The sequence below is a fragment of the Vidua chalybeata genome, chromosome 7, assembly GCF_026979565.1.
Source record: "Vidua chalybeata isolate OUT-0048 chromosome 7, bVidCha1 merged haplotype, whole genome shotgun sequence".
NCBI classification, from domain to species: Eukaryota; Metazoa; Chordata; class Aves; order Passeriformes; family Viduidae; genus Vidua; species Vidua chalybeata.
Genome location: NC_071536.1, coordinates 33,961,305 through 33,974,054, shown reverse-complemented (window position 1 = coordinate 33,974,054; position 12,750 = coordinate 33,961,305).

Genomic DNA, 12,750 nt, shown 5'->3' with positions numbered 1-12,750 from the left:
AAATTGTTTGGAAAATGAAGGTCAAATTGATCTGAACTTTGCACACCAGTTTTTCTAGTGGGTTCAAGTTTTTCTTATTCAGGATGTGTGATCCTGCTTGTCAGACACACCAAGAAGGCTTCTTCTCTTCCCTTTTCTTGACAACATTTCTTGAGAAGTGCAAAAAACTGCCAAGGAACCCAAGAGCAATGTGGTCAGGCATAGTTAGAAAAACTTGTCTTCAGAATCCATCTGATCTCAAGTATTTTTGCCCTTGTCTTTATTCCTGTATCACCTTGTCATACAGTACCATGCCTCTTCTTTCCCCAAAATCAGGGATGGCAGCTGCATGTGGGTGCCCATGTGAACTGCACATTGTGTAAACTCCTGCACTTCTCAGACACTTTTGGTTGATCTCCACTACTTCTTTGATTTACAAAAGAATAACTGGGTGCTTTCCACCATTCTGTAGTTGTGCAGACAATTGTTCCCATTTAAGCACAAAATTAGTTCCTGCTGATATTTACCTCCTTTATTTTTCTTTACGGATCAACTCCACCACTCAAGATCATGTGTTTCATATTCCATATTGTTTTCATATTCCAATGTGTTTGCAGTTCCCTTCTGCTTCAGGTTAGGTGTAAATTTTATAACTCTGTGCTCTGACCTTCCCTGGTCACTGATAAAACCTGTCCTTACAGGAACCTGAGGATGCTGCAGCTGTCTCAGGTCTGACCTTCTGACACTCCATCTCCTCCTGCCTTCCCTCTCAGTGTGTGTTTGCTGGCAGTTTTTCACTCTCTGTCCTAACAAGCTCATTTAAGTTGTGTTAGTGTAAGAAAAGCACATGAAAGTAGCACAAGTCTTTTACTGTGATACAGGAAAATCGTTGACACAACTGACAGAGAAGAAATTTGTCACAATCATGTCACAGTTATTGATGAACTTGTGTTGGTTGTTACCCATTTCCCTAATGTCTTCTGGGTACTTGCAAAGACTTAATTTAATTATTTGTTCTAATTTTTTATTCTTGGTAAGAGAGGTTAAATTGACTGGTCTGTAAACCTCTGACTCTTCTTTTGTGCTTTGGCTTGGTTGGGTTTAGGTTTTTATCTCCCCAGGGTTTTTTACATTTTAAAGGTCTTTGACATTTTCCAGTTTTCCTTTTCCTCACCCATTTGCGATGCATTTTAGCTGACAGACTTGAAGTGAGACAGAGCCACTCATCATAAAAGATTATGTTGTAAAACATTTTCCAAGCATGCACAATAGATATATGAATATTTCTCAAAATCTACATGCTTCATTTTTCAAAACATCAACAAAAAACCCCACTGGGAGCAGAGAAACACAAACACTTGAGAGAACAGATGAAACCCAGAGAAAATACTGGTTTGTTGCAGTATTAACCTGCTTATCTTACCAAAGGTTATCAAACACTTTAAAGAGACCTTTTCCCTTGTCTGAGAGATTGTATTTTTTTCCTCCTGTAATGGTTTCATTCCTCTTACATAGTCAGGTTTTTTTCTAATTGTTGCCTAATTAAAAACAAAACAAAATAATTACCTCTGATAAAATAATGTCTCCTACTTGAGGCCATCAGCTCTCTCAGCTAATCATTAATCCCAAGGAAATGAGACAGGCTTGATTGTTATTACTAAAATATATTCTCATCCTCCTGGTCCACCCAAGAAATTGTGCATGAATTTATCCACATACAGATTAAAAGATTATTGTAGTAAACAAATTCAGGGTGTTACTTGAGAAAGTAAAATAGTCAGAATTTAAACCAGCAATGGAAATAGCAAATTTAATTTGAAGATATGGTTGGGGCCATAAAAAAAACATTTTTTCTAAACAGAATGGCTGTTCAGAGAGGGAGACGAGTTGTGAAAGCATCATGGTGAAGCCTTCTATCTGTACCACCTCAGCTTCCAGTTGTGTTTTGTTCATGTGCCTGAGAGTTTGTGAGCAGATCCTCTCAATTTTGTATAATTTTAAATTTTTTTTCATTATGTTGATCTTAACTGCTAAATCATGTTAATGTAGATAGTTTTAAAAAGTATTTCTATAATGGTATTGAGAATGGTTAATTCTATAATTAATTGGAGCACTTACCCATCATTACTGAGATGCAGAAAGGATTTAATCACAATCAATGAGAGTCCTTATATATGAATGGCTGTTGAACTTGGAGGGTTTGGTCTATGATAAAATATAAAATAATTAAGAAAAACATACATGTCAACCAGAAATGTCAGAAATTTTGTCAACGCTTTAGAAGTGGTGCAGGTTTCTAAATTTCTCCCCATTTGCAGAGGAGAGTACTAATAGTATTCTGGAAAGACCAAAGAACACCAAAACTTCCTCTTTCTTGTATTAGGAGACCAGATTGAACTCTGAATTTTTTGAGACCTTATAAGTTCTTCAATTTGAAATTCTGCAAGAGAAAAGCAGACAATGCTGTCTCCAGTTTCACTTAAAATAGTTTAAACACTCCATGAGTAACTGAGACTGAAACATGCTGTAAAAATGACAAAAAAGATACAGCAAACCATGATATGGAAATGTTTTGTTTCAGCTTTCTGAGTGATTAGAAGATGCCTCTGTCTTCTTAAAGCTTTATTTTGTCAAGCTGGCAATAAATCTAAAGAGATAAGAATTTAACAGATGGGTTGTGAAATTGCTAATGTACGAACTGTACCTCTGGTGGACTCTCTGCCCTTCCTTTCATGACTGTCACCTCTTAAATATATGTGACAGCAATAACCCTGAGTTTGGCCTGTGTTTTGCAGCTGGAAGTGCTGTGCTAAGAACAAGCTTCACAGCTTGGTGGAAACCCTGACCTTGCTGTCATCCATGGTTATGTGCTCAGCTTCAGACTTCACCAGCTCTCACTCTTACACAGAATCAAAAGAGAAAAAAAAAAAAAAAAAAAAAAAAAAAGACAAATTACTGAAAACCTCTCAAAACCCTTTTTGGTCTCTGGACAGCAATTTCCAGAGCATTACTGGATTCAAGGACTGCCTGTATGGGAGCAAGCCAGCCTCACAGAAGACATCCCTGCACATGGCAGGGGGCTGGGCTGGATGGCCTTTGAAAGGTCCCTTCCAGCCCAACCCATCCCATGATTGTGTGGTTTATGTTCTCCAGGTGTAGCAAGGGTGCCCTGGTGTGCTTTTACTGGCACCCCAGGACAATGCTGAATTTCCAGTGCAGCCCAGAGGTGACCAACAGCACAGCATGACTGTCCCAAACCTTATCCTGTCCAGGGCAAAGGTTTAACCTCCATCTGTTTAACTTCAAAAGCTGCACTTTTCTCTCAGCAGTGTGTTTACACTGGCATAATTGCCTCCATAAACAACAGAGCTGTGTCGACAAGGTCCAAGGATTCCCACAAAAATTGGTTTTGCTGCATCCTCGCTGCATTTCATATGCTGTACTTCTTTTATTATTTTTCTTCTCTCCAAAGTGATAGCTTTTGGGTTTTTATGATAGATATTTGATGATGTTGGCTGATTAATTTGAGCTTCTGTGGCTGACATTGCCATGGATGTGCAGTGGAGCTGATGCCTCCCCCGTGCTCTTCCTCCACAAACAGCAACGATGATGTTTGACTACCAAGCCACCAAACGAGGGAAGGAAAGTGTCAGCCAGGATAAACTTCATATTACAACAGGAAGATTGTGAATATCAAATAACATCACAGTTCAATGGAACAGGCTTGCTTGGTGATTAGCAATCAGGAAATAAGGAAAACACCTGGTTTTGTGCGAAAATCGAAGTTTTGGTCTCAAGCAAAGCATGAATGATCATTGCTAAGCTGTCTTAAATCAGTATTTATTGTATATTTTAGAGAAGTAACTTTAAAAAGTGTTGCTGTGTCTGTGATCTCACAGGCAGCTCACAGGCAGGAGGAGCAGCTGTGCTCCCTTGGTGTGAACACCCCTGCAGCAGAATTTCCACTTCGTTGCTGTTTTTCATGAGCCCCTCTGCAAACTTCTGACCCAAACCACGCCGAAGTTAAAGGAAATTATTCTGTGGGCTTCACTTTACTTTGCTGCTGAGCCTAGCAGAAAACCAGGAAAGTTTGGTACAGAGGAAGGATGTGGAGGTTTTGGTACATTAAAGCTTACATCATTATAATTGGTTTGTTGTTTTTTTGGTTTTTTTTTGTTGTTTTTTTTTTTTTTTTTTTTGCCTTGAGTATCAGGTTAGAAACTGGCAAGTCATGCTGTCTGCAGGGTCCCAATGAAAACACCTCAGAGAAATTTTGTTTTGATGGACAGATTAATTGCTGAATGCTTCAGGCTACTGATGTACCCACACCTAGATCACGTGTGAGGCAGGGGATCTTTGCACAGCACAGTCCCATTTGTAATTAGCTGGTGATGGGACATTGTTTGCTGCCTTTCTAGAATGTACAGAGTGATTTCTGCCTCGCTGATGACTGTAAACATCATTCTAAGTACTGTTTTATGATCCCTGTAGGAATAACAATGTAAACAGCGTAATTATGTTCACCTTTGAGGCATATCTAGAAACTTTGTTCTTCCAGAAGAGTGATAACAGAAATGAGTACTGTTGACAAGGTAAACAGAGAGCCACCACAACCTGCTTGTTAGAGACAGCTAATGCTTGAGGGAACTACACATTCAACACCATAAAAAATAAATTAAAAAAAAAAAAAGGAGTGGTATATGGTTATCTAGAGATTTATTCATGAATGCATTACTGCAAGGGACAAAATATTGAAAGCAATATATTTTGAGATCTTTCTTCTTCTGAAAGAAACATGAATACTTACTACAAGTAAACCATATTTCTCTGGGTAATTATTATGAGTTCCATAGATGATATGCATATTTGTGTCTCTTTTTACCCACATTTTTCCAGCACTGGCAGGGTTCCTCCAGGGTTGATCTGTACTTGAAAGACACTCACTATCTTCAGACTTCAGCCTTTCTTTGTTTGAGCAGTGTATAGCAAAGCATCCTGCTTTAGACTCCCAGGTTGCTAGCTCTGCACAGTGAGGAGACCTCAGGAATATTTCCTATGTCTTGGACTCTTCAGTGTAACACAATTAGATACTTTTTCACTGCAGGTATTTCCAAGGGGTTTTGATACTGAAGATAAACCTGCAGCTGTGATTAGGAGTCACAGAGCATAATTTAACCGTTTGCTTTAGATTTACCTACCATAAAACATAAGATGGGGGGGGGGGGGAAATATCTACAATTCTGAGAAAATTCTCTACAGATTCCTCAGTTTCTATACCATGACTGAACATTTTTGGAGTTCTGTCTGGAGACGCTGGAAGGCTCCTGAGTCCTTGCACACAGCTTTTGTTCTATTGCTCACCTCCCTCCTCCACAGCTCATCTGAACAGCAGAGACTGCAGAAGTCAGTTCCTTGCTCCAGTTCAAGCCTCCTGCAAGGTCCTGTTTTTTGAAGCTGTCCTTCTCTTCTCTGACTTTTGGGAGAAAAGCCAGCATCTGTCATCTATTTTACACGTGAGTCTGCCCCACTCTGCAAACCCAGGTTCTATGAAAAACAAATATTGTATGGACTGGTTTCCTGATGTTTTGCAGCAAGGTATCATCCTGGCTTGGACAGAGATCCTCATCTCTTCATAACCCTCCATTTCTATATTAAATTGGGTTAATTGCAGAGGTGGCATGTTCCTGTTGACAGGCCTGAGAATGAATGCTGGATGCTAAACACACACAGGCATTCATGATATGCTAGTTTCACAGCACTGAAGACAGTTTCATAACTTAAGACAAATCCTACAAATAGATGCACCTGCTTATCTGCAGATGGAGAATATAAAGTGTGTTATTACTGTGAAACTCCTGAACGCAATTTATGTGTTTGCCTTACTCATAAATTATGCTCACAGGTTTAGAATAAACATCTCTAGTTTCACACTGCAGAGAAAATGATTCTCAGCTTTTAAATACTGCTTCTCTGCAGATTAGTCCTGCCTGTAAGACATCATAAAGTAATAAAGGTACATTTTCCACCTAACTGCATTTGAGGATGGAAAATACCTAATGATAACAACAACAACAATTCTTGGCATTATTATAACAGCATTGATCCAAAGATCTCCAAATGCTTTCCAATAAGTAATTAATTAGGCCTCACCAGCACCCTGGAGAGTTAATTACAAATTATCAAGCATAATCACAAACTGCTTCCATTGAAACTATTCTTGTACTCTTTCCAGAGGAAAACAAAATATGCTGGCTATAATGCTGTGACCTTTCTCTCCCCTACTTCATTGTGAAACTGTAATTAGATGAGAATTTGGATATCTCCTATTTTAAGGAAAGCTAATATGATCACTGATGACCACAAAACTCATTACAATTTTCAGTTTCTCCAGTGAGACAATACTTTTTAATCTTGCTTTGTTCCATAAATCAACAGCAGCAACAACAACAACAAAAGAAACGCTGCTAAGTATTCCAGTGGAATTCCAGAGAGATTCTAAATTGTGGCTGTCCATATGCTGTTCTTTCACAAGGGTGGTGATTCTGAGGATGTTTGGTTCAGGGTTTATTTCTTACACAGGAAGAAGGGGAGGACAGGTCTGTGCTGCCTCCATTCCTTCTGGGATGCAGCAAGCTCTGCTAATCCAAATAGGATAATTTGGGTCTGAGAACATATTTGTCAGAGCGTGTTGAGTCCCAGGGAATATCAGGAGAGAATAACAGTATTTAATTTCATGTTTTCAAAGTGCCCCACAGCATATGAACTCAAACACTCATAGAGGATGAGCTGCTCTGACCTGGCCTTCTGAAGAAATTAAATTTGGGGTCTTGGTAAAATAGGAAAAAAAATGGGTGGAGGCAAAGGGGGGTGGGGGGGTGGGGGGAAGACTGAAAACTAAAACAGTGACCCCAAACAGCATAAGTAGAAACATCCTGAATTTCCACAAATGACAAGATGAGATACAGCTTTTGCCCATCAGAGACCTGTGATTTTGCCTTCATTTCATATAATCATAGGAGTAATTAAACTCCCTTTTATTTATGCTAGGTTACATCTCCTGTTGCACCATAATTATTGGATTGCTTTTGAAACAAGATGAAACCAGCTTACTTGAATAATTATCTAAGGGTAGAGTTCTCTCTTTTTTCATATAGCAATTTTTGAAAATAAATGAAAGAAGGAACTTATAATGCACTTGTTTGCAAGAATAAATCTCATGGACAATTTGCCACCTGAAAAAGTTCCAATATTTTAGCAGTGAAAATGTGGTACATATTCACAGGAAATATGTACAGGAACCATCCAGAAATTTCAAAGGCTACTCCACTTAATATGTGAAATTAACAGTGAAGATCGTTTTTTGTCCCTCTAGCATAAAAGTCTAAAAGCAGTGATGAGAGAAACCCTGGAACTGTAGAACCTGATTGAAAATTTCTCTTCCCTACTTGCTGTTGGAGTGGGATCCACATGTGTAAGCAGTAAGTATTTAAATATGTATATGGCACCAGAGCAGTACAGTGCATGACCTACCTTTCCTCCCTTTTTTCCCCTTAAATTCTAGAGGAAAGTCATTAATAAGAAAATAACAGGTTTATGAAATTTCATAAGGGCTACCAGAGGGAATTACCCTCCTGGTAAATTTACAGACAATAAAAATAAATGTTAGGAAAATAATTGAGGACTCTGTGTTGTAAGTACTTGTTTATGGTTTATTTTGTGCCACTCTTTATCCCATCAGAGAAGAGAGCTAATTTTCTGAAAGTATTAATTTATTAAGCATCCATTGGTCTCATTGTACTCTGTTTTCATATCTGCACATGCAATCCCAGTGAAGTCAACAGCTTCATCCAGATGTAAAAGATAATTTGATCCCAGAAGTGATTCCAAAACATAATAGAAATTAAATAATTCCAAAGCATAACAGAAGTACTGCTATTTGTCTCTACAGTTTTTAAAATGTAGCCAAACTAAAGAGAAAGGATGCAGAGTCTAAATTCAGTTTGATTAAAGCTCTGAACTCTGATTGGGTCCAGAAGATCATTTAGAGGCAGGCACAGAGAATTTTAGTGCTGGTGAAGGCATAATGAGAAGGAGAAGAAAGCCCCAGGAAAAAGCTGGACTGGTGTAATTACATAAGGGAACAGGGTTGATGATATGTGCTGTAAAATGCCCATATGCAAATAAGCACAGTAACTGCTCAAGCATTCTGTTCTTCAAACAAAAGAAGGTACATGGTACAAAATGAGGATTTGTAATTGCACTGTGGGGCAGAACTGGAGTGAGGAGTCTCCTTACAAGCACAAGAAGCCCTGGCTGCAAGCAGCCCTTACCATCCTTCATCCATCTCCTGGAAATGGGTCCTTGACTGGCAGCCCTTCCCCTTGGAAGAGCTGAGTGAGGAAAATCTATCTGCTCACCTGTTTGTTCAACTCTGCCAAAGCTGCACGGGGAGAACGAGGCTGATTTTATCCCCTGTTCTGGGACACAGCAGCTCTGTGTTTGTTTTCAATGGATGGGGCCAATTAGAGCACCTTGAACAAAGGTTTCTCTGGTTTATGTTTACCATGACTTTTTGCAAGAGTGGTATTTTTCTACATCAGAGATGGGCTGAGGTTTGAGATATTAAGGGGAAGCTTAGGTGATGAATTCTCCTCTAATAATCACCTTTAAAAAAACACTAAGGTGACTCAATATGGTGTTAATCTTTCCTATTTCCCTTGTAGAATTTAAGTCACTCTTCTTCATTTCCCTGTAATTTATCAGACAAAATGGGGCAATTACGAATAATAATGCAATGCAGATTCAATACAAAACAAAAGATCTACTATGGGAACTGAAAACTGAAAGCTAAAATTTCATTGTGCACTTTCTTGTAATTTAATGAAAAAAATGCATATCCATTCAAGAAGAAATAAAAATTACGTTAATCAAATAACACTTTTACTTTGTTTTAAAAATATCCGTCAGCAGCATAAGTTTAGGTGAAGCTGTTTAGATGCTAGCCATCATTAAAAGGCTGAACTTAAATCCAAATGGGATCCACCTCTCTTTTAGCTGCTCCAGATCTGAATGTCCACATCTCATTCAGAACACACAGGCAGGTGGCCAAGGGGAATGCAGAGAGGTCTGGGCAGGTCCCCAAGGTGGGAATGCCAAAACAACAGAGGGAGCAGTGGGATGGCTGGAAAATGAGCACCCATTTCCAAAGAAGGGTCCCAAAAGATCTTTTTATTGGGACTGTAGACACAGAGTAAAGCAATACCTGCTTAAGGTAAAAAAATCTCAGCTCCAGTGACGCAGAGGGTAAAACTTGGGTCATGGTAATTTTTAATTTTTTTAATCATTTAACAATGAAACCACAGATCCATGAAAAACATGTTTCTTCAGCCAAATCTACCTAAATCTAGACTTATTCTTCAGTCTTTTTTTTTCACTCCTGTGTTTTTGTGTGTGTGTTTTTTTTTTTTTTTTGGGGGGGGGGTTGTTTTGTTTTGTTTTATTTTTTTGTTTGTTTGTTTGTTTTTCCTATGGGGATGGGAATTCTGGGTATTTCTGCTATTTCTGTTTGTTGGTGGTAGTTGAAACCTGTGAAATATTGCTCTTTTCTCCCAATGATTCTTTCCCAAATACTTCACATGGTCAAAGATACATGGAAAAAAAGGAAGTTGGCCTTGCTGTTAATGTAATTATATGAGAAGAAAGGTAATCAGCTGTTTTCATGCACTCTGATAATGAGCTACAAGCTGTGAGAAATCTACTTGCATAATAATAAGAAAGATGCACAATAAACACTGAGTGTGATTAATTACTCAAGTACATTTGTACCCAATTTAGCATTAAAGAGTGACACAATCAGAATATTTGGTCTGTCTGGAGCCTGGAACAGAAGTATGAATGAAAGAAACTCAAGTGCGTTCTGGCAAATGCTACGCTTAATGTATTTGGTTTAGAATATAAAGCCTTGGAGGTAATTAGTAAATGAAGTCCTGATAGCAAAATGTGCATGACTGCCATTATTGTTAATGTTGAACATGTGCTTAACACCCTGAGCTCTCTACCAAAACTTTATTGAAGTAGTAGCAAAAAGATGTCCAAAATGCTGCAGAGCCTGGAGTAAAACAGACTGCTAATGTCAACTAACGTGTGCAATAAAGCCAGCACACTGATTAGGTGATGCTTTTCTGAATCTCATCTTTGGAGAATAATTACTAATCTTAAAGACTCAGTCAGCAGACTATACAGAGCACAACCTGCTCTGTGATATAATAACTAAATAAAATACCTTCTTATGAGTCACTCCTACAGCCATAAAGCTGGTGAGAGAACAGGCTTCAGCCATTGCTCAGAGCAGCACCATATTGATGCATTGTTGTCTCTCTACTTTACACGCAATCAAAGTCTAAAATTCTTCATCCTTTGATTGCTGCTTAGTGCTGTGGACAAACCTTTTAAAAGTCTAGGCATACTGTTGAAGAAGGGCAAAACTAAGAAATGACAGAGCTCAGAGTAAAAATTTTGACATCTCAGGGGAAGGTCAAGAAAGTTTTGCAATTATAAATAACCATAGGATGAGATATATTACACACCTGTGTTAATTTGCCGGCTTTAAAATGATGTGGGGTTTTTTTTTAAGACTTCTGATGTCATCTCTTGTTGAAAAACAAATTATGATTGTCACTGTTTAGACAGTGGCAATTAATCTGTAATTTATTCTGCCACCTTAGGAGTCTCTAGGCTGCTTCCCTGTCCTGCCAGGGGCTCACTCCCTCAGCCCACATCCCCACTGTCCAAAGTTCCACAGCTCTCTCAACCTCGATGTGGTAACCATGGTGAACAGGCACCTGAGGCAAGTTACAACCATTATTCTGCATCCTTGAAAACAAAACCCTAGAGAAACTATTTATTAGGTTTTACTGAAAATAGCAAGCAGCAGAAAGAAGTTGGGATAAGGGAAGAATTATAACCAGAATGGCTTTCATAATGGAGCATTCAATACTTGGGAGCATGGGTAAAAAAAACCCTGGTGGCTGTTTCTATTTACTTTCCGAGAACTTACTATTTCAGAATTATTCTTTGAGATCAATACCAGCTGCAAGATCCACAGAGTAAATCCAGATGACTGGAGCTCAAAGTCTTGTTAAATGGTTGGGTGGTGTTTTTTTCTGACTGTTCCTCAGCACGCAAGCCAGGTTCTGCAGGAGCTGCAGCAGGGAGAGGAATGATAAATGCAGAGAAAGGCTGGGGCTTTGCACACTGCTGAATGGGAGAATGAAAAAGGGAAAGCACAGAGGCAGGAGTTTGTGCATGGGTGTAATGCTTATGTGCCACAAAGTTGTAGTTAGATGAAGGACTGTTTAGCGAAGGAATAAAGGCATGGAATGTATCTTCACAGAATAAAGAGGCAAGGACTTTGCATTAAGTTCACATCCCTGTGAAAATCCACTTGCTACTTCTGTGCAGCAATGTGCACAGAGAGCAGAATGTGGTTTGTGGATGCTCTCAGGTCTCCCTGCTGTGTCTCTGAAAACAGATGCTCTCATGGAACAGGCTGCATGTCCACCTCATGTGAGGCTACCTAAAAGCTGCCTGAAGTAACATGACTCAGTCGAGACATTTCCAGATTACAAATGTGAAGTTTGCTCTAAATGCAAACATTCTCAGTTATGGAACCAGCACTCTCTTTATGCACAAGAGGAAGAAGTAGTTCTGAGCAAGACAAAGCTCTACAAGATGCTTAACAACTGTTCATTGTCACTACAGGTGATGTGATTACAGAAATGTAAATACTGCCAGAAAATACTCATCTGAAGCACCCCCCCACACACAATGCACACAGACTGAGCTCACAAAGGAAAATATTTACTGAAAGCACAGAGACTCTTTAACTCACAGGAGTTCAGCACATTGTCACTCAAAGAAAAGGCGTTTATTTTAGTTGGGGAGATGAATATTTTAAAAATGAAGATTCACCTGATACTTATTTGACACTTCTGTGCATGTACCTTATTATTCATGGTTTATTAAATTGGTTAAAGTGGTCAACAGGCACTGCAAATGCCAGTATTTTAATGTTGCATGTTACATTAGAAATGGCTGGATAAACTTATCTAAGACATTTAGCAGTGTGAAGTGCAACCCTAAAATTCAAGTAAATGTGTTTTTAATAGTGGTTGATGTGTTATGACTACGCTGTACCATAAATGTTATGCATACTATTTTTGAGGTATTTACACATTGCTAAATTCCATCTACAGTACTGATGTGTTTATTAAATTACATAAATAAACATTAAAATAAATGTAACATTCAAGTGTAAATTCCCCCCCTCAGATCTGCACAGCAGAAACCAGTTTGGATATTCCAGTGCTGTTAAGTTTCCAGGGCTCTCACTGAAAGCAGTAAGATCAAAACTACAGCTGAAAGGAACACTCGAGGTGTTGGGATGTTTATCTGAGTTCTGTTTATATGGAAATCCAGAATTGCAGATTTGCTTGTTTCTATACATTCTCAGTGAAATCCAGATAAGGTAGAACTTCAAAGTGGCCAGTTTTTGATGGATGCAGAATTCCTTGTGATGGGACATTTCAGCAGATCTAAGTCTGTTTATAAACAATATGGCAGCCATATCTATAGTGAGAATTCTATGTTTAAGCCAAAGTTGTCTAACAGTTCTCACAATCAACCTCTCATTTTCAGTTGTTTATAACTACTCACACTTATGTTTGCTTCTGGCTACATGATTTTAACCACATTACTCTGATTTAACCTCCT